The sequence below is a fragment of the Seriola aureovittata genome, chromosome 5 (genome assembly GCF_021018895.1).
Source record: "Seriola aureovittata isolate HTS-2021-v1 ecotype China chromosome 5, ASM2101889v1, whole genome shotgun sequence".
In the NCBI taxonomy this organism is placed as follows: Eukaryota; Metazoa; Chordata; class Actinopteri; order Carangiformes; family Carangidae; genus Seriola; species Seriola aureovittata.
Window position 1 is genome coordinate 7,629,865 of NC_079368.1, and position 18,693 is coordinate 7,648,557.

The following is an 18,693-nucleotide window of genomic DNA, read 5'->3' on the forward strand; positions in this document are numbered from 1 at the left end:
ATTTGAAGTGTTGATCCATAAGAAGATATATTTGTGGTTTTAAGTACCAATAACCATCTCAATGTAGTTTTACCTCTCTCAGACTTCTCTATGGAGCTCTAGTAATGATAGGTCAGTGAGCCAATCAGAAGAGAGGAGGCTTTATAATCAAAGAAGATATGGACCTCTCACTTTATACAATATGTGACCTTTAAATAAATAGGGTCTGAACCATCAGTGTACAGTGTGGTGGAAAAATCACAGTTCCATTAGTTAGCAACTAGCCTCTATTTAGTCAAGTTGTCAACTTTTCTGTGTCGTTTGGTGCTACATACATAGTGCACAGTGTGTGTATCAGAGCATTTTCACTGCGTCTGGAAATGAAGCTGATGAACCAAAACATTAAAGGTGCAGGCCATAAAACCAAAACAATGAGCTGAAAACTGCTAAAAAGCTCCATAGAGCAAAGAAGAAGTGTGGACAGTGGGAATAGTTATCTATGGCGTCGTCACTACAAGCAAAACCTTTTACATACATTCCTATTACACATAGTCCTTTGATCCAGCATTAATATAAAAACATTAATTGGTGCTGCTTTGAAAATTTTACCACTTGAAAGAAACATTTGAACAATCAAACATTTGGAGATGTGGAGCCCCCTTCCTCTTTCATCAGCATGGTAGAAAATGGAGAATGGATAAAGCTACATGTTGAGTTAAAACACAGTGATGGAAAAAAATTGTAACACTGTGACGGGCTCAATTCACAGCCAGTGGAGTAACTACATACATAACATAGCCGTGAAACCATGAGAAGTGAAGGAGATGCATTTGCTTCCAGAGAACATCTCACGTTCTCACGTTTCCTCTCACAGGGAAATATATAAAACTTCATCAGCATCATCATCATCATCATCATCAGCGATGAGATGCATCCTTCCTTTAAGCTAACGAGTAATCGGGTATCCATCAAGTGTTCAGAGAGCAGATCTGTAACAAGGTCCAATAATTTCCCCAGTTAGCCGTTACTTTCGTAGTCGATACTACGCTGTGTGGAAAACTGTTGTATGTATAAAGTTAGCCAGAGTTTGACTTGTGGGGCTGTGGATCAGAAGTGATGTGTATTTATGTGGGTTTTGGAGGCAGTATTGCAAAAGATGTTGTAGTTTGTTTTGTTTTTTTTAAATATGCGTCACAAAAGCCAGTCAGCATGAGATTGAAAATGCCATCAACAATGTAGTGTTGTAGTGATTAAAGTGACTCACGTAAATCAAATTCTGAACATATCTGTAAATAACAGAGAGGAATTGGTTATATAATGGAGTTAGCTTATATTGACAAGATAAATGCTGATGAATGTGAGAAAAATTTCTTTTAAAATGGGCAAAAAATTCATAACACCCTCTCTTCTTCATTCATTATATTTATGGTACATGTTATTTTTCTCACAGTGTGCCGTCATAAAGACGTATGAGCTTTGTCAAGGACACTCAGAATTCAAACATTGTTTTCCAGTCTGATATCTTTTTACTCAAAAAAAAATGCTAAACACTTGAAAACTTCACACCTGGCTCAGGCCTGAGTCATCACAGGTTTTACTCATTTGGCATGTCTCTACATCCTTGATATCAATCACTTCAGAAAGGCTAATTAGCCCTGTGGACTTGGCTCTCAGCGAGCTACAGTATAATCACCAAAGGTGAAAATTACAAAAGATGTGAACTGACTCATCTTTTCTCAAGTCACAAGATCAAAGTTTGAGCTTAGGCCCATGTCCACTTCAAGCTACTTCTTCAGTCAAGTCAAGACATGGCAGGGTGGGACGCAGACACAAGGACACAAGGTGGGGTTTGTTATCTTAGATACTAATTTGATATTTCTTTGTCTTGCTACTCATGTGGGTCTAGAGAGACACAGCAAAGTCAGCTACTTTACCACTTGGCTACATTCTTTGCAAAAACACCAGCTTTTACTACTTTATTTCACTATAACCCTAAAACTTGTAAAAGATGAGTTTAACCTTTGTAAGGTCACATTAACAAACAAATACGCATAAATAATTATCCCCGGGAGGAAGTAAGTGTAGACAGACATGTCTCTTAAAAGCGCTGCTTTTGTTCATCTGTTGTTTCTTTGTGTTAGTAGGAGGATGTAAACATGTGGGTTCAGACCAACCAAGACATGAGCGCTCACAACAAGAAATCACCGCCAGCTATGCTGGGAAACGCATATAGTGTTTTTTTCCTCATATTTTTTTTCTACTTTATTCTTTTTTTTTTTTTTATGGATACTGCTCTCTGTATGTGTGTTACTTCACTTTCATGGACAAACTGTGCGACAAAGTGTGGGCACAACAGGAGGTGATGGACACAGTTAGTACACAGCTGCTTTCATCTTAGCCTTGTTAGACAGAAAAGATATTTGGCTTCCATCTCTGTTTCCGTTTATCTTCACAACTCTCGCAACCAACATTTTAATATAAAGTTATAGTACAGAGGGTTGAAAAACATAACGGGGTGAACATTAAAAATGTTCCTATGCATGTTTTATATTCTGATGATGCTCATAAAATAATTCATTTCATCTGTAATATATATACCCATAATGTTCAGATGCAACTTGCCCACATTATATCTATATTTGTTGTCAAAAATGCATTATCATTGCTCTCATCTTCCTGTGCTTGACTCTGACAGCACTACCTCTCCACAATGACAGTTAACATCTGTTTTCATTGTACTGGATTGTAAGTCCTATCCATGTCTAATGGCTGGAGCCAGTCCCAGTGTGCACTGGGCTGAAAGGAGGAAAACACTGTGGACAGGCCTCTAGTCCACTGCAAACACACACACACACACACACACACACACACACACACACACACCACACACACACACACACACACGCACACACACACACACACACACACACACACACACACACACACACACCACACACACACACACACACACACACACACACACACACACACACATGCACGCACACATATTTAGACACACAGACACAGACAAGTTTGTGCAGCTATCCTTGCTAGGACATTGCACTGACTTCTATTCATGGACAGCCTAACCCAAACCCAAACCCTGACCTGAACCTTGACCATAACCAATTCATGCCTGACTCCTTACTCTACTTTAACCTGGACCTCAGAAGTGATGTTTTGCCTCATTAGGACCAGGCTTTGGTCCCCATGAGGACTACTCAACCTGACAAGGTCGTGTTTATACCGTAAAAGGGGAAAAGGTCAAAAGAGGTAACAACACACGCACGCACGCACACACACACACACACACACACACACACACACACACACACACACACACACACACACACGCACACACACACACAGTCACACTCTTAGTCACACCTACAGTATGAGCAATTTGGAGTCATCAATGTACCTGGCTCGGTTTCAGTGTGTGTGTGGGTGTGCTGTGGATCTATGATGAGGTTCATGTACACTGTGTGTAGTGTAGGTAGTGTATGATATCAGCCAGACATTCCCATATGTGTGTAGGCAAGTGTGTCCTGACAAGTTCATCATTGAAAACAAGAAGTACTATTTGTTAATATTCATTATGACAGCTATTTACATAATGAGAAACACCACTTGTACTGTACTGCTGTTAAACAGCTGCGTGTTAAAGGTTTAGAGAGAGAGAGAGAAAACAAAGTACCAACAATGTGGATGTAACGCCGCTGTTTGTTCTATTGCAATGTTGTTATGTGGACAGATCAGACCCTGAGTCAAACACAGGTATGGACGCAGTAATACCCTCAAACACCAACCCTTTGAACGCCTAAGCCGATGAGTACAGCACCACACAGGAAATACACACACATTTAAACAACAATATCAAAGTATAAATACATATGGTATGATTACATTTGTTATAACTGTATTTAGAAAATTAAAAAAACACAAAAATGACATTTTTCTACCATCTGTCAGTGATGACGCAAAGTGATGAAGAGTCATCTAAGTGTATGAAATGTGCTCAGAGAAAACTACAAAGTCCATTATAGGGAATAATAAATGAGTGAACAGACGGAGAGATAGCTGTGTCCATATCCGCTGCTTAGAGCAGGTTCAGGACAATGGATTTATTAGACTGAAAAGCCAAAGTTGAACTCTATCAGGTCTTCATGAGACAAATGGCCAAAGTGACAAGGAGCAAGATTCATATGGACACCAAACTGATTACAACATCCTTACATCATTATATGTATAATTTACCAAAGGACTCGATTTGGAATATATTTTAAATATATTAACAGCGCTGTCCCACCAAATATGTAAAAAAAAGTCTTAATTTTAAATAGATTTGTTGCACAAAACGTATTCCTTAGAAGGAGAAGTGCAGCATAACAATAAATAAATAAAAGATGAGTCAACAAGGGCTCATTTTGTACATTTTGTACAGCCATGGTTTGTTTCGTGGGTTTGTAAGTTTTTTGCCTCCTAGCGCTCACAAATTGCTTAATGTAGCTTTAACTACATTTTCAAATACAAAACACACTCTTATCAAAAGATTTAGTATATCAAGTATACCGAAAGTGTGTGGGTCTCAAAATGAAAAAAATCTTGCACATTTGTTTCTCCTAGTTAGTTCTACTGCAGAGAAGTAAGAAGTTTATATATGCTTAGGCAATGAGAGGCACCTGATTAAGTTAAAAATTGTGTTTAGAAATGTTAGTTCAATACTGACTTAAAGAAAAAACTGTGCTGCAAAGCAAAGCTCCAGTTTCAGTGGCTGATCAGCTGCGAGCGCCTAAAACGCCGTCATTACCGACACAAACAGCCAAATGAGATTCCTTCACAGAGCGGCCGGGCTCACTTTGCATAATAGGGTGAGAAGTTCAATGATCTGAGTGGCGCTCAGTGTCCTGCCGCCGCCGCTCCGCCATGTTGAGAGGACCAGCTGAGGCTTTTTAGGAACTTGATAACCTGCACCACTGATTTCTGTAAATAGAGCCCATGGTTGTTGGCCTCCATATAAGTGATGATTAATGGAAGTAATTTTGAGATGTCAGGAAGTTCAACTTGAGAATTTTCTTTACTCCAGTTTCTCAGTCAAGTTTAGTGAGTTTTTCTCGTTTCTACGTTTGCTCAAAAATTCAGGATCCCACTAAGTCATGTAAATTACGCAAAATTTGAATAATTGCCACCGAATGCTAAAGGCAGTTCCTAAAACAACAAAAAGACTGAAAGATAATTGGCAGGAAAATAAAACTGAGTTGTTATTTTGTTTTGAAAATTCACAAGTGTACAGTGGCCCTGGCTTCACTTATTGCAATCTTAGTGGAGTCTTCATAACTGTATGAGAAACGCTTTTCTGCGAGTGTAACCAGTCATCATATAAATGAACACTTAACCAAGAGAGAAACTCAGGAGACTGAAAAATCTCTCCATTCAGCATCTTTCAAGTACATTAACAGGAACATGATGGGATGTCAGCTGGCCCTTTTGCCAACACACAAGGTTTGGGGGCTGCTTTAGGGCCCTTGTCATGGGTTTCCACTATCTGTTGCGGTAATTGTCACTGATTTGGAAAACCACCAGCCGCCTGACTCGGAAATTGCTGACAAACAGAACACGATGAAGGATTTATTCATAATTTCCACAATGAAAGAAAAAAAGCGCTGGCTTTCCTCACTTTAACTGCCACCATGTCCGCATCACACAACTCTTTGGTAATTAATGCTACAGTGTGACTGTGTGTGATGTGTGTGGGGTGGGGGGGTGGGGGGTGACACTAAGCTGTGGAGAGAAGTCCATGCATGCATGACTTCAGCAGTATGTGCGAATGTGAATCTGTGTGACTTGTGGTTTGAGGTGATGCAGACTGAACTAAATAACGATTCATATCAGCAGCCTTGTTTTCTGCTCACTTGAGACATCTAAATGCATGAAGCCCCTTTCTTGATTACTTCAAGTGTGTCGTGGCACCGAAATGTCAAGTTCGAGCAAAAAGAGACGAAGAGAAGCGCTGTATCCCTGTAATATATGAAATGTGGTTGCACAAAACATTACCACTAAAAATGCATTGTGGGCAATATAATGCTCTGCAGGGAAAATAGCTTCCATCATTGATTCCATAAAGCAAGACATTAGACTCTGAATTAAGCTGCTACAATACGGAGGACTACATTTGCTATTTAAACGTGGTCAATTTTGCTTGATTAGCTTTGACAGTAAACCACAAAATCAGGTTTGGATCAAAAGGAGAAAACCAAAGACTGAAAGGCTGAAAAGGACGGTGTCTGTGCAACACAGTCAGACTATTACAAAGAAGAAGAACAGCTTGACAGGTGGGTGTAAAAAAAAACAAAGAAGAAAAAACTACCTTTGTAACAACAGAAGCACATGACCTCGCAGTTCTGTCACTGCAGCGAGCTCACACCTCTGTGCTCTATGGAAATGGGGATTGACTGAGATCCAAGAGTCACCAAAAAACAGAGAGGTTTCAGTGATGTCAAACATGCATTGGCTGCAAGATCAATACAAAGTCCTGATCTCCAATTGATGAAATGCCTCTCCTGCTGGCTCCAGGGATAATCTCACCCACTGATTTATCTGTGGTAGGAACGTATCCCTGTGTTTAAGCCTAGGTGGAACCTCAGAAAGAGATCAAATTAAACACTATAATCACATGCAGCATATGTTGGATCAGTTGTTAAAATTAACGAGCAGTGTTTCCCTAAGCTAAACCAGCACCTGTTACTGGATGAGGACTCAAACATTTTACCATAAACACCCACAAGGGTTTGTTCAGGTAAAGCACCTGGTGTTCAGAGTTCCAGCTCACCCAGTTTAAGGATTTATGTTGGTTTTAGGGGATCCGGACAACTGACAATGGACGTATAAAAGACATACAAAAGAAAATACATGTCAACTAACCCCCACCCCTGGCAGCAACCCAATTTGCATTAGAATTGCCCTTAGTAGATCAAAATCATGAATAAAATAAAGTAATTGTGGGGAGAAAGAAAAAGAAACTGACAAAAATTGTTATGCATATGGGGGAGTCAGATCAGGAAACCTATACAGGTAATTTTGAAACCAGTGAAAAACAATGTGTTTTGTTGTTTAGTTTTGAGAACTTGGTGATGAAGTGGGGTAAAGTAATAGCATTTGTGTTTAAAGAAAAACTCACAGCTTTTCTGCAGCACACAGTTTGCTAGAACATGTATGTTATGTTCACACTGGCTTTTTGTAAACAAAGAGCTTTAAAGATGAAGTGATACAGACGGACAAGTTAGTCATTGATTGGACAGTTGTGGTGAAGGTCATCTTGCATCGAGCTGCATGGATCAAAGTAGGGAAATCAAATTCCAGCTGCACTTTAATGCTTTCTATGTATATTTATGTTCTCTGGTGTCACACAGAGCTCACAAAGAAATAACTGATTTATTGACTGACTGATTGATAATTGATGAATATTATTAGTACTATAAGACTGCAAATCGACCAGATTATTGTTGGATAGCTGTCACACACTTTTTTAATGAACTGAATGAAGCACACAGAGCAGGATAAAAACATGTCAGAACTGTAATGTCAGTATTACTGTTGCACATATGTGTTACCATGGTTACCTATTATATTTTATACATATTGCTTGCAGATTGGTTCCTGAATGGTTGACACTCAGGAGATGGATGCATTAGTACTTTAGTCATTGAGAAGTCAAATAGCTTCCATCTTGAAATCCTGTGGCCGGCCCATTTGCTTTCACACCACAAATGAACTGCACCAGAGTCCACCTGGAAACAACTAGACCGAGACTGAGAGTTTGAGTGCCAGCTTTCATACCAGCTCATACGAACTGCACTAAGATGGAAAACATGCCAGAGTTCAGTAGAGCTGAACCAAACGGGTTAGGTGTGACAGCACCCTAAAGCTGCTAACTGGTGGTATGCCATCAACTCTCTAAACCCACCTCAAGAAATGTGACATTTTCAAGACCTATGCAAGGGATATCATCTTGCAGCATCTCTGTTTGAAGAGTGGCTCACAAAAACTGATATGGGTCTATCCATTGCATCATACTGATGGGGGAAAAAATGGATGACATGCATTAATGATGACTTCACCTCAGAACCAAGTAACCTTTGTACTGGCTCTCACTATTTGTAATATAATATTGCCCATCGAGCAGCATTAAAGCCAAAATAGAATTTTTTATCTCAATTGGTCATTTGCAAGTTAATTTGATTGCAGAGCATAATGGCAGAAAAATGAACTCCTCTCCAAGAAAACTGGTAAATTCTGCTGCTCTCTTGTGTATTTATTTCCTCAGTCCCTCGCTGTGATTTTGTGCAAAAGGCACTTAAGAGTCCCACAGACTTCTTCTTTCTGACCAAAACAATGTGCTGTATACTGTTTGAAATTCTGCTGGTAGCAGCTTTCTGTCTTCTGTACTCCTTCTGTCTGTCTACCTATTGCAGGTTACCTGGTTTGTTGGCTTGTTTATTCTTTCACTGACTGAGGAAACACGGTTGGAAGAGGATGTTGGGGATTAAAACATGGCACTAAAACATGGAGTAAGGTACCTGGGGAATGGAGAATTGAGGGGAAAAAAAGCCTGAAATCAGCTGAGGTCTGTTTAAATTCTGCTCAGTCAGAGCACATATAATCCTAACAGGATGATCTGCCCCACATACTGTATTGTATAGATAGCACTGTTTTTCTTTTCCGTGAATGACCAAATTTACTCTAATTTTACCCAGCATGCAGTGAAATTTTAGGTTAATATTTGCCTAACTCAAATCTAAAAGCATTTTAATTTTGGAGCGCTGCAACACCCTGCTGATCAGAGTGTATTACATGCCTTTTTAGATAGGGCAAGTAAAAATATTCTGCTGGAACAAAGGGCTGACCCATTTGTTTGATTTGAAAAGGATGCATTGGCACCCAGAGTGAAAACGGAGAGATGAATCCCTCTTCTCCCTCCACCTGTGCACAATACATGTCACAACAAATTATACGGCAGCAAATACTCAAACATCTCTACAGCGCTCATTGTCATTTGCACACAGAAATGATGCGTGACACTGGCAACATTTCATTGCTTGAGTCAATATGCTCAGATTGCTGGGAAGGCTGTGGAATTATTCAAAAATTTAACAATATGATTGAGATTAAAAGTGTGATAGATTTGGGGATTGAGGCTGGTTCTTGCCACTTCTGCTCTTTATAGTCATAGTAAACCCACACTAGCAGCGTGGCTCGAGGGAAGGCAATCTGTCAGTCCTCTACTTTGGTCCACAATGAACTCTCTACAACTATTGACTATATGACTTTTGGACGGATTAACATATTTGGTGCAGACGTTTCCCTCAGGATGAATTACTATTATCTAGTACTATTCTAGCTATTTGTATGTTTTCTCTGCCATCGAATGTGGTTTCTTGCTGGTGATTGTTGCTTGACAAGAGCTTCGGCCATCATTGGGTTTACAAGACAAGAGGTTATAATTTGCCCTCTGAGCAGCACTACGTCTTCAGGGCAGATTAGAGGCTACAATGAATCAATCAATATCGGAAAGTGACGAGACAGGCCGGAGCTAGCTGGTTAGCATGCTAACTACAGTACAAGAAAAGACGTGATAGAGACAAGCGTTAACACTGGCGTTGCCTTTCATTTTAATTTTTTGTCCAATTATGTAGTTTATGATTGAATACCTGAAAACTAGTGACAAATAATAGCAGCAGCCTCAGCTATTTAGTTAATTTTACATTTAAAAAAAATAATGTTAGCATGCTAATGTGCTAATCTAGGATGGTGAACATGGTAAACATTATACTTGCTAAACATCAGCATGTTGACATTGTCACTTTGAGCATGTTATCATGCTGGCATTCACATTTAACTCAGACCACCACTGTGTCTATAAGATGAGATAATCCAGATGTTAGCATTTAGCTCAAAGTACCACTGTCAAAGTACAACCTCACACAGCGACTAGCAGGGCTGTGGCAAATATTGGTTTCAATTTCACAAGTATCTGTAGTTCATGTAAAAGGAAGAAGAACACTGTCGGTTGTCAGGTCCAGAAAAGTCTCAGCTTGTGCTTTTTTTGGGGAAATCTCCCCCCACACATGCAGTGGTCTGACAGGCATTTCACAATAACCTGAGGAAAAGTTGGCAGAGATGCTGCATCATTCTCAGTTTCTGCTGACTGACTCACCATTTTGTCCCATCAGACAGGCTGAGACGTTGTAGCAACATGATGAAGGGGTTTTAGTTTCTGGGGAAATCACAATACTATTCTTGAGGACTTCAACATAACATCAAAATCCCTCCCACTGGAAAAAGATAAAAGAAACCGCACTGTCTTCATACAGACGACAGTGGAGATACAAATTGCAGTCCACCAACTTACTAGGACATGTGGTAATGTGTCAAGTCAACACTTCATTCTCTTCTAAGTATCACTTTCAAGTTTTTTTGCAGTGAATGAAAGTGACACAGTAGGCAGAACTATAGCATCTGAGTCAAATTAACTTAATTACCCTTATTAAATGATGGGCTAAATGAGCAGTAACTGCTTCAAGCCGACTTGAAAAATTAACGTGGCTGCTGTGACCATAAAAAAGTATAAAATGTTATGTCTAATATTGTACAGTTATATTATTCATTCTGTCTGCAGTTCCCGACTTTTCATAAAGTGCTAGATAAGCTGTCAAATCCCATTGAAGCAAAATTGCCACTGATTGAGTGAACAGAAGCTTAAACTGAGGGAATCCAGGGCATGCGATTACTGAATGATAGATATGCCATGATAATAGGACACTCGATATGGGATTCAGATTTTTGAGGAGTATTTACAGATTTCTGCAAATACTTTTTTTCAAGGAAAAAAATTGTCCATACTCCCAGAGAAGTGAAATAGTTCCTTTGTTCCTCAGCTCCAACAGACTGAAGACTTAATGGAAAAATCCACCCTTGGATACACTTACACTGTTATGTATCATCAAACTATGATGCTCAGTGCATGCCGGGAGTAATTTAGCAATGGGCTGACATAAATTATTTTTTGGGTATCCAGCTTCCCTCAACTCACCACATCTGCTTCAGCTTCTGTTAGTGTTTTCCTGCATTTCTCTAAATCCTTTCGATAACTGCCAGAGAATGAGGGGGAGCTTGTTGCATTCGGCTGTATGTGTTGGCAGACAGATTACAGCAACAGTGATAGCATACAGTAAGAGCATGAGAGGCAAAAAAAGTCACACCCCTCACTCAAACCACAGCATATCATGAGGCTGCATTGCATTGTGGTCTATTGAGGTTGCTGTCAGTCGAGAAATTGGTTTCTGTGCCTCTTCTACAATGCAATTCACTTTTATGATGGGCTGTTGAATGCCAGTGTAAAATTGTGAGGCAATCTTTGAGAGTGTCTGACACCAAAACTAGATGTTTACCCCTGAAGTTATAGCCAACTGGAAATGTTGCAGTGGAAGAGACATTATGTCTTCAAACAGCAATATCAGGCCAGAAAGGCAAGGCATATCCCCCGATAGCAGAACGTTAAAAATGCTTGATAAAGCGGTTTCCATAAGGCATTTGTATTAATTACTTTGATAAGACTGAAAAATAAATATTTAAATTTTTGGATTTCAGTTTTAGACTGTCCTCGTAAGAAAAACAATAGCATGATCAGTTGTTTCAACAAATGCCCCAATACGACATATGTTTTGTGCTAACTACAAAGCCCCCTAGTGGCTGTTGGAATTATTACTGTTGTCAGGAGCAAATGTTAAGATAGTGTGACACTAGCTGCAGTTCCATTAACCTGCTTAATGCGCAATTTGATTAGCAAACTAAAAAACGAGTAACGGAAACACGTGGATTAAAAAAAGAAAACTCTCAAATGTCGCAAAAAAATGTACACTATTGCATGAGGTGGTTTTTAAGACTATTCGACAGCAATATTTTGCAAAACTAAAATGGAAACACTTTTTCCACATTTAAGTCACATGACATGAGTAGTCACATGACATCCAAAAACACTGTAGATTATCTCCCAAAAATCCCTAATACATGGCCGATGCCAGATATAAGAGATTGGCCTTTCCATCATTACGTGCACCAGATGTCGCTTTCAATTAAATACTACAATGGCTAATGCTGTGGATGCAATCGAAATCACCGCCCCAACACTTTGCTTCACATGCTGGAAATCCCTCACTGTGTTTAACTGAAATCATATCGCAAGAGGAGAAAACCCAGCTTTATTCATAACATCACTCAATGGAAACACGGACCATTCACCATCGTGTTTTGTTGAGCTTTCTAAAAAAATACTTCTATTTTGCACAAAACTGCAATGGAAACTATTCCACAAAGTCAGGGAGGAAGTTAAAGAGCTTTGCTTGGTCTATATTCGGATTTTAACATGGGATATTGTGGTCCATTTGACAGTCAATGCTGGTTTCTTTTAACTGTGACTATGATCATTTGCTAACCTTGACTTCAGTGCATATTATTGTGACTATGACAACAAAGGTCCCCTAACTTGTATTAAGTAGTAATTTTAAACTAAACCAGGATGTTTCCTGACATTTTTGTGCTTAAACCTTATCTAAGCATAATTATAGCCCTGACAATCATTTTTGGAAGGTACTGACAAATGATGTTGTGTGATCAGAAAATGCTTAAAGCCAGTTACAATTGATGCATTTTGTCGTTTGATGTGGAGGAGTCGGGTTTGTCAGCCATGCTAGCAACATGACATGACATGGCGCTGTAGGTCAGTCAATCCAACATTTTGATCTGGACTGAAATATCTAAAACTAGTAACACATTGATTCCCTGAAACTTTCATCTAGTGCCACCAGCAGGTCAAAATTTTTACCTATCCAGTGAAATATCTCAAAATCTACTGCATGTATTGGCACAAAGTTTGGTTCAAACATTCATTTCCAGATGATGAACGCTAATGACTCTAGTGTTCCCTTGACTTTTACTTTCGTGTCACCATCAGGTTGATATGTGTGATTTTTAGTGAAGTAAGTCAAGCATTATGGCAGGGACTGCCATGAGACTGGGTGCAGTCACACTAAATATCAGTATATTAGCATTTAGTAACGGCGTGGCTGTAGACTTTCGTTTTTCCTTTTTGCTCAACGCTTGCTTTCAGTAACGCATCCAGCTGTTCCCACTGTTTGGGATGTGAGATTTTCACTGTCAGAGAAGATTTCCATCAAAACATTACTGTAATTAAAACAAAACTGGTTTTTGGCAGATTCTCTATTTCCTGAACAAAATGGCCTTGAACACAACTGAGAAGTTTAATATCACATTAAATATTCATCATGGTTTGCGTGTGGCTGCAGGAGGGAAGGGCCACTGGAGATTGTGTGATGGGAAAGGATGAATTAGTTTGATTTATCTCTGTGGTCTTTTTCATTTATATCCAAATTAGTTTGTGTAAAAATAGGCCTTTGGATAAATTCTGGTTCATAATTTCCAGAATTCTTTGATGGTACATTAAACCATACAGTACAGTCAAAACATGTACTGACTCACCTGATTTGTTTATAACAGACAAGTTAATTTGATCTTCTTGGGCTTACGTGAAGGACTAGGTTATCGTTTTATATCAACTGTATATCAGAGTTAATGATGTTGTCAATCATTGCTGACCTCAATTTAAAACAGAGGTTTGGAGGTCAACAAAACCGTGACTTTCATTTCTACTTTCTCAGCAGCAGAATGTTTTCTCAGTGATCTATCTACGACTATCACTAGGCCTGGCTTTAGGCATCTGCAAGAGTCTGTAATGAGTCAGTCAGAGACACAAACAGCATTTCATTGTATATGTTCTTTAAATAAGTACATCTAACCCAGAGTGAAATTCAATATTGTCTGTGTTGAAGCGTGGAGGAAGAAAATCATATTTCCTGCCAGTGCCAAATTAAGCTATTAGTAGGCTGGGACATGTGCTATTAGTACATCATAATGCGAACAATACAATCATGAAAACATCAATTGGATGAAAGAAGAGATGCTAAGATTAATTATTATGAAACAACAGAATTTGACACATTCACTATAACAAGCCATTTAGATTACAGGCCTTTATTGCACAGATCTTGTGTTGCCTCTCCTCGGGTTTGCTAAATGTATTCCACCTCCTCACCAGAGCAGACATCACACCTCCGAGAGGAACATCTGTCAAAAGTCTGAATCATACATATCGCTGAGTATGTTTATTTGGGGGAGATCTCACCCCACACACACACACAGCAGTCTGAGAGGTGCTTAACACCAACGATTGGTCCGAGGTGTGATTATGTGCATTTGTGCTAATGAATCCCACTGCAACGTTTTAACTCAGCATGAAATCACAGCACTGACTGGAATGAATAAAGTCTGTATAAAGTCTGTCACAGTGGTATGTAAACGTCTGAACACCCATCGGCAAATTCCATGTTCTGTTGACTTCTCAAGTGAAAAAAAGATAAATCCAACAGCTGCAGCAAACAGACATTAAAGATGAGCTTTTTGGAACGGCCTGCACAGTCCCCTGACCTAAACATCATTGAAAATCTGTAGCTAGATCTTAAACATGCCGTGTGTGCAAGACAGCCGGAGAATGTCTCAGAACTTGAAGTGATCCGCTTAAAAAATGGGCAAACACCCGTAAACCAAGAAAAGAAAGTCTTGAGAAATTCTAGATCAGGCTGTGCCCTGCCCAGCACCACCGCTTGAGCTATGCTGACTGGATTGGAGGGGGGTCTTCAATGTCATGGCATATTCAGAGGATATGGTTAGAGTAGTCCTCTACTGAGTAAGTTGATGCTGAATGAATACAGCTGATAGCAAATTATCAATTGTTCAACTCAAGAAATGTTTCAACATTTCGTGAAATACACTTTTTTGTTTTCTTGCTGAGAGTTAGAGTTAGAGTTAAATATGAGGCTACTAGCAGCAACCGGTTAGCTTAGCTTAAAATAAAGATTGGAAACGGATGCTGTGTCCTTCCTTATAATAACTGTAAGGCTACCAGGCATCCAGAATAGTTTGGGACATAACACTGTGTAACATCATGACACGTCACTGTTGCATTGATTTAAATGAGATCAAACATGTTAGTGAGCTTTAGAGGTGCAATGCTAACTGTTTCCCCCTGTTTCCAGTCTTTGTTCTGAGCTAAGCTAACTAGCTGCTCCCTGTAACTACACATTTACTGTATACATGAAAGTGGTACCAACCTCAGAAAGAAAGCAAATAAGTGTATTTCCTTAAATGTCCAACTATTCCTTTAAACAGATATGAATTACAACATTGAGCCTGTTGCTGTCAAGAGTAATTTATTTGGCTCGTCTGCCATAAAAATATGAATTTCAAACTGAAAAAAGTAAAATTTCCATAATTATATACATATCCCCAGCATATCAAAGCACCTTGAAACAGTCTGATGTGCTTGCTCATACACAGAAATCTATTACAGGGGCTTTTTCAGTGCCACCACTTACAAAATGTGAAGCATGACACTAAAATAATGATGTTGTGTAACAGCCATTTCAGCCAATTCACTTAAAAGGCTGTTTCTTCCTGCATTTTGCTGTAGTTGGTTTGAATCAAGTTGACCAAAGCCCATTTTTCACAAAATCATCAGGTATGATAAAAGCTAAGTAGTCTACTTCTGTGGACCCATGGATCATTGCCAACCAGTCTCGCAGTTACAGTAATTTTCAATTTCACCAAACAAGAGGACGACCAGGCAAAATGAGAATTAATGGCAAAAGATATAGCTTTTCTAAGGAATAACCAAAAAAACAAAAATGACGAGTCATTTGTCATACAGTGTATGTGTTACTTCTTATTACAGTAGTGTGTTGTGCAGTGCTGTCATTAAAATGTGTTTAAGTTACAGCAGTGTGTGCTGCGCCACAGCTTACTAACTAATGCATTCAAAAATGACACATCCTTTTTAGACGCTATCAGGCGCTCATGTGGCTATCCTTTATTTAGCAAATGAATGACAAATACTGAGAGCTGTCAAACTCCCTTCACATGATGGAAACCTGCCTTCTGTGCATTTACACACAGATGAAGTGCAAGCTGCCATCTCGCCAAGCAGAGGCAGTGTATTTTGATCACTCATCAACTTTGTCTCTTATTGCTGACATTTTAAAGACAGGGCTCGTACTCTAGCGCCTAAAAATTAAAACAAATATTTGTTGAATAAAATGTACCCACAGCTGCAGGATTTGTCCTAGGCAAACACTAATTAGATCCATAGAGGCCATTAGTTTTTAATATAACCAGGAGGGGGACACAGGGTGCCACATTTCTGAGTGCAAATGCAGAGAAAAATGAAAACAACGTAATGCATGATTAAGGCTTGTGTTGGTCTAAATTGTTATTTCAAAAAATTGGGCTGCTCGCCGGTGTTGACATTACAGTGTTTCTGACCATGTCAGCTTTGAAAATTAGTAAAGTTGGAAATTGTAATTATTAGTCTAATCTTACAGGCATTTTTAACAGTCAGTTAGATGCACCAGCAGCTCCAAACCTTCCTTTCTCCTCCCTTCATCTGCCCTCTCACAGCCCACTTTAATTATCCGTGAGCAGGATCTCCTCACCTTGTTAATGCTTGAAAATTCTACCCAAGCACAAGAATCGCCTTTGGCTGAGACGGTGGGATTTTCACCTTAATATTTTCTGAGCTAACTTCGCAGGGGATGATCTGTGGGTGGACAGCAACCACTGCAGCTACTCTGTGAGCAAAGAAGTGGATGGCATACAAGACAGAGAGAGGTTTTTATTTTTTATTTATTTAAATAATGTGTCACAGGAAGACCGTGGAACTGCACAGTTCAAAGTGTTCATCAGAATTCACACTCGGCGAGCTCGGTTTGCAGCGTCGAAGTCAACCTGCTGAGCTGTGCTGGGGGAAATCTATAGAAACAAATTAACTCCAAGTCTGTTGGTCTGGGCATGTGCAGAAGATAACAGGCTTCAATTACAAAGCTCTTTCTCCTAATTGAAAATGCAGCTAATAGCTTAAGTGCTTGCTATCTGGGGTAGCTAAAATATGCTGGGGGCTCACTGGGTTCGGGCGTTTACAGTATGCCTCTGACTGCAAGTTTGAACCCTCTCTCTCACTTTCATCTTCCTTGACTCTCTCAACTGTGAGCTATTCAATAAAACAGAAAAACCCTCTCATATGTCAGAAGATGTTGTGCCGCATTTCCTTTATTGTGATGCAAATAGACCTCAACACTATCACTTGCACATCATGGCCTTCTTGAACTACAACTTATACTGAATTCTGGTGCGGGGCTGGTAAAAATGAGACTGTACTGGATGGAAAACAGTTTGAAACCGTTTGAAAGTGCACTCCAACCTTAACATGCATAAAAAGGTGATGGTGGTTTTAAAACTCCCCTGTTGTACTGTGTATTCTTGCTTTGCATTGCAGTGTTTGGCCCAAACGCACACACACAACACACCTACACACACACGGCAAAAAAAATCCCATTACATTTTTAACAACTCAGGCTGCTCCCTTGAGCTGTAGAGGGCAAGGAATAACAAAGCAGAGGGAAGTCTCGGCTCCTTACCTCTGATGGGCTATTAGTTATTCTAGCTAGCAGAAGCCCCATTAGGTCTGCCATTTAATGCTCCCACGCCACATTCTCACATGAAAGCTACAAGATTGATAAGCCGGCCATCTCACCTCAAGCTTCCCTTGTGTTTGAGAAATGCTCTGCCACAGATAATCTGACAAAGAGCTGATTTAGCAACCTGTGTACCTCGTGGTATGTGACATTACTGAAAACAATGGGACATATTTGTGCTATGCTCCCCAGTGACTTCGGAAAAGGACACAAGAAGAATGTAAGTGGTGCTACAGTACAATCCTACGACTTAAAACATATTCCAAAATGATTTATAGCTTCCACGTGGAATATAGGAAATGAACTGCGTGGCAGTGTGAGATAAAACTTGGTCTCTGAGCTGCGCTGACGGATATAACGGAGAAGAAAGATGTCTCCTGCAGCCCACAGCATGTCTGCTTAGCCTGACAAAAGGTGCAGCTAAGATTCCAGTGACACTACATCTTTCCCAACACAACATGTCCTGTTAATCACACTTAACCATACCTCCAAATGAAAAAAAAAAAGCTGCCGGACAAAGGAAGACAGATGCATGGCATTAGGGAAAAAAAAGAGTACACAGGCAAAAAGTGCCTAATTAAGCATGAGCAAATTGATTAGTCTTTCTGTCTCAATCCCTCTGTGCCGCACAGTGGTTCAGAGTCAGTCATGTGGGGGAGTCCAGCGTTAGGATGAGAATTTCAATTTGAACTCTTTGGACAAAAAGTTTCACTTGTGTAGCCGAATAGTTTCTTTATGTTTCTGAGATTAAACAAAAGTAGTATAATGCAGTTTGCTTCTGCAGTAGTACACAAGAGCCAGACAGAAATCAGGCCCAAATGCATAATTTATCCTCTATTTGGCTTCGGGCGTTTTGAGTGTTCTCCAGCCTGCGGTGACTGTTTGAACTTTGTAAATTAAACTAAAGAGTAAAATCTTAAGTACATGACTGCTAGAGGCAGAAAAACAGAATGGGCTATATGAGCAGCAGGTGTGATTGTAAATATTCATATCTTAAATACAGGGAAAAATCAATCAAAACTCAAATGGCTTGTGTATTTGCTACTACAGCTGTTGT

The 18,693-nt window shown here is 39.6% G+C and overlaps 1 protein-coding gene across 2 annotated transcripts in view; it reads right to left on the minus strand.

The window, feature by feature from the left end:
- Positions 1–18,693, minus strand: part of LOC130170228 (leucine-rich repeat transmembrane neuronal protein 4) — a 45,112-nt gene that overhangs the window by 23,277 nt on the left and 3,142 nt on the right. The window lies entirely within an intron of this gene.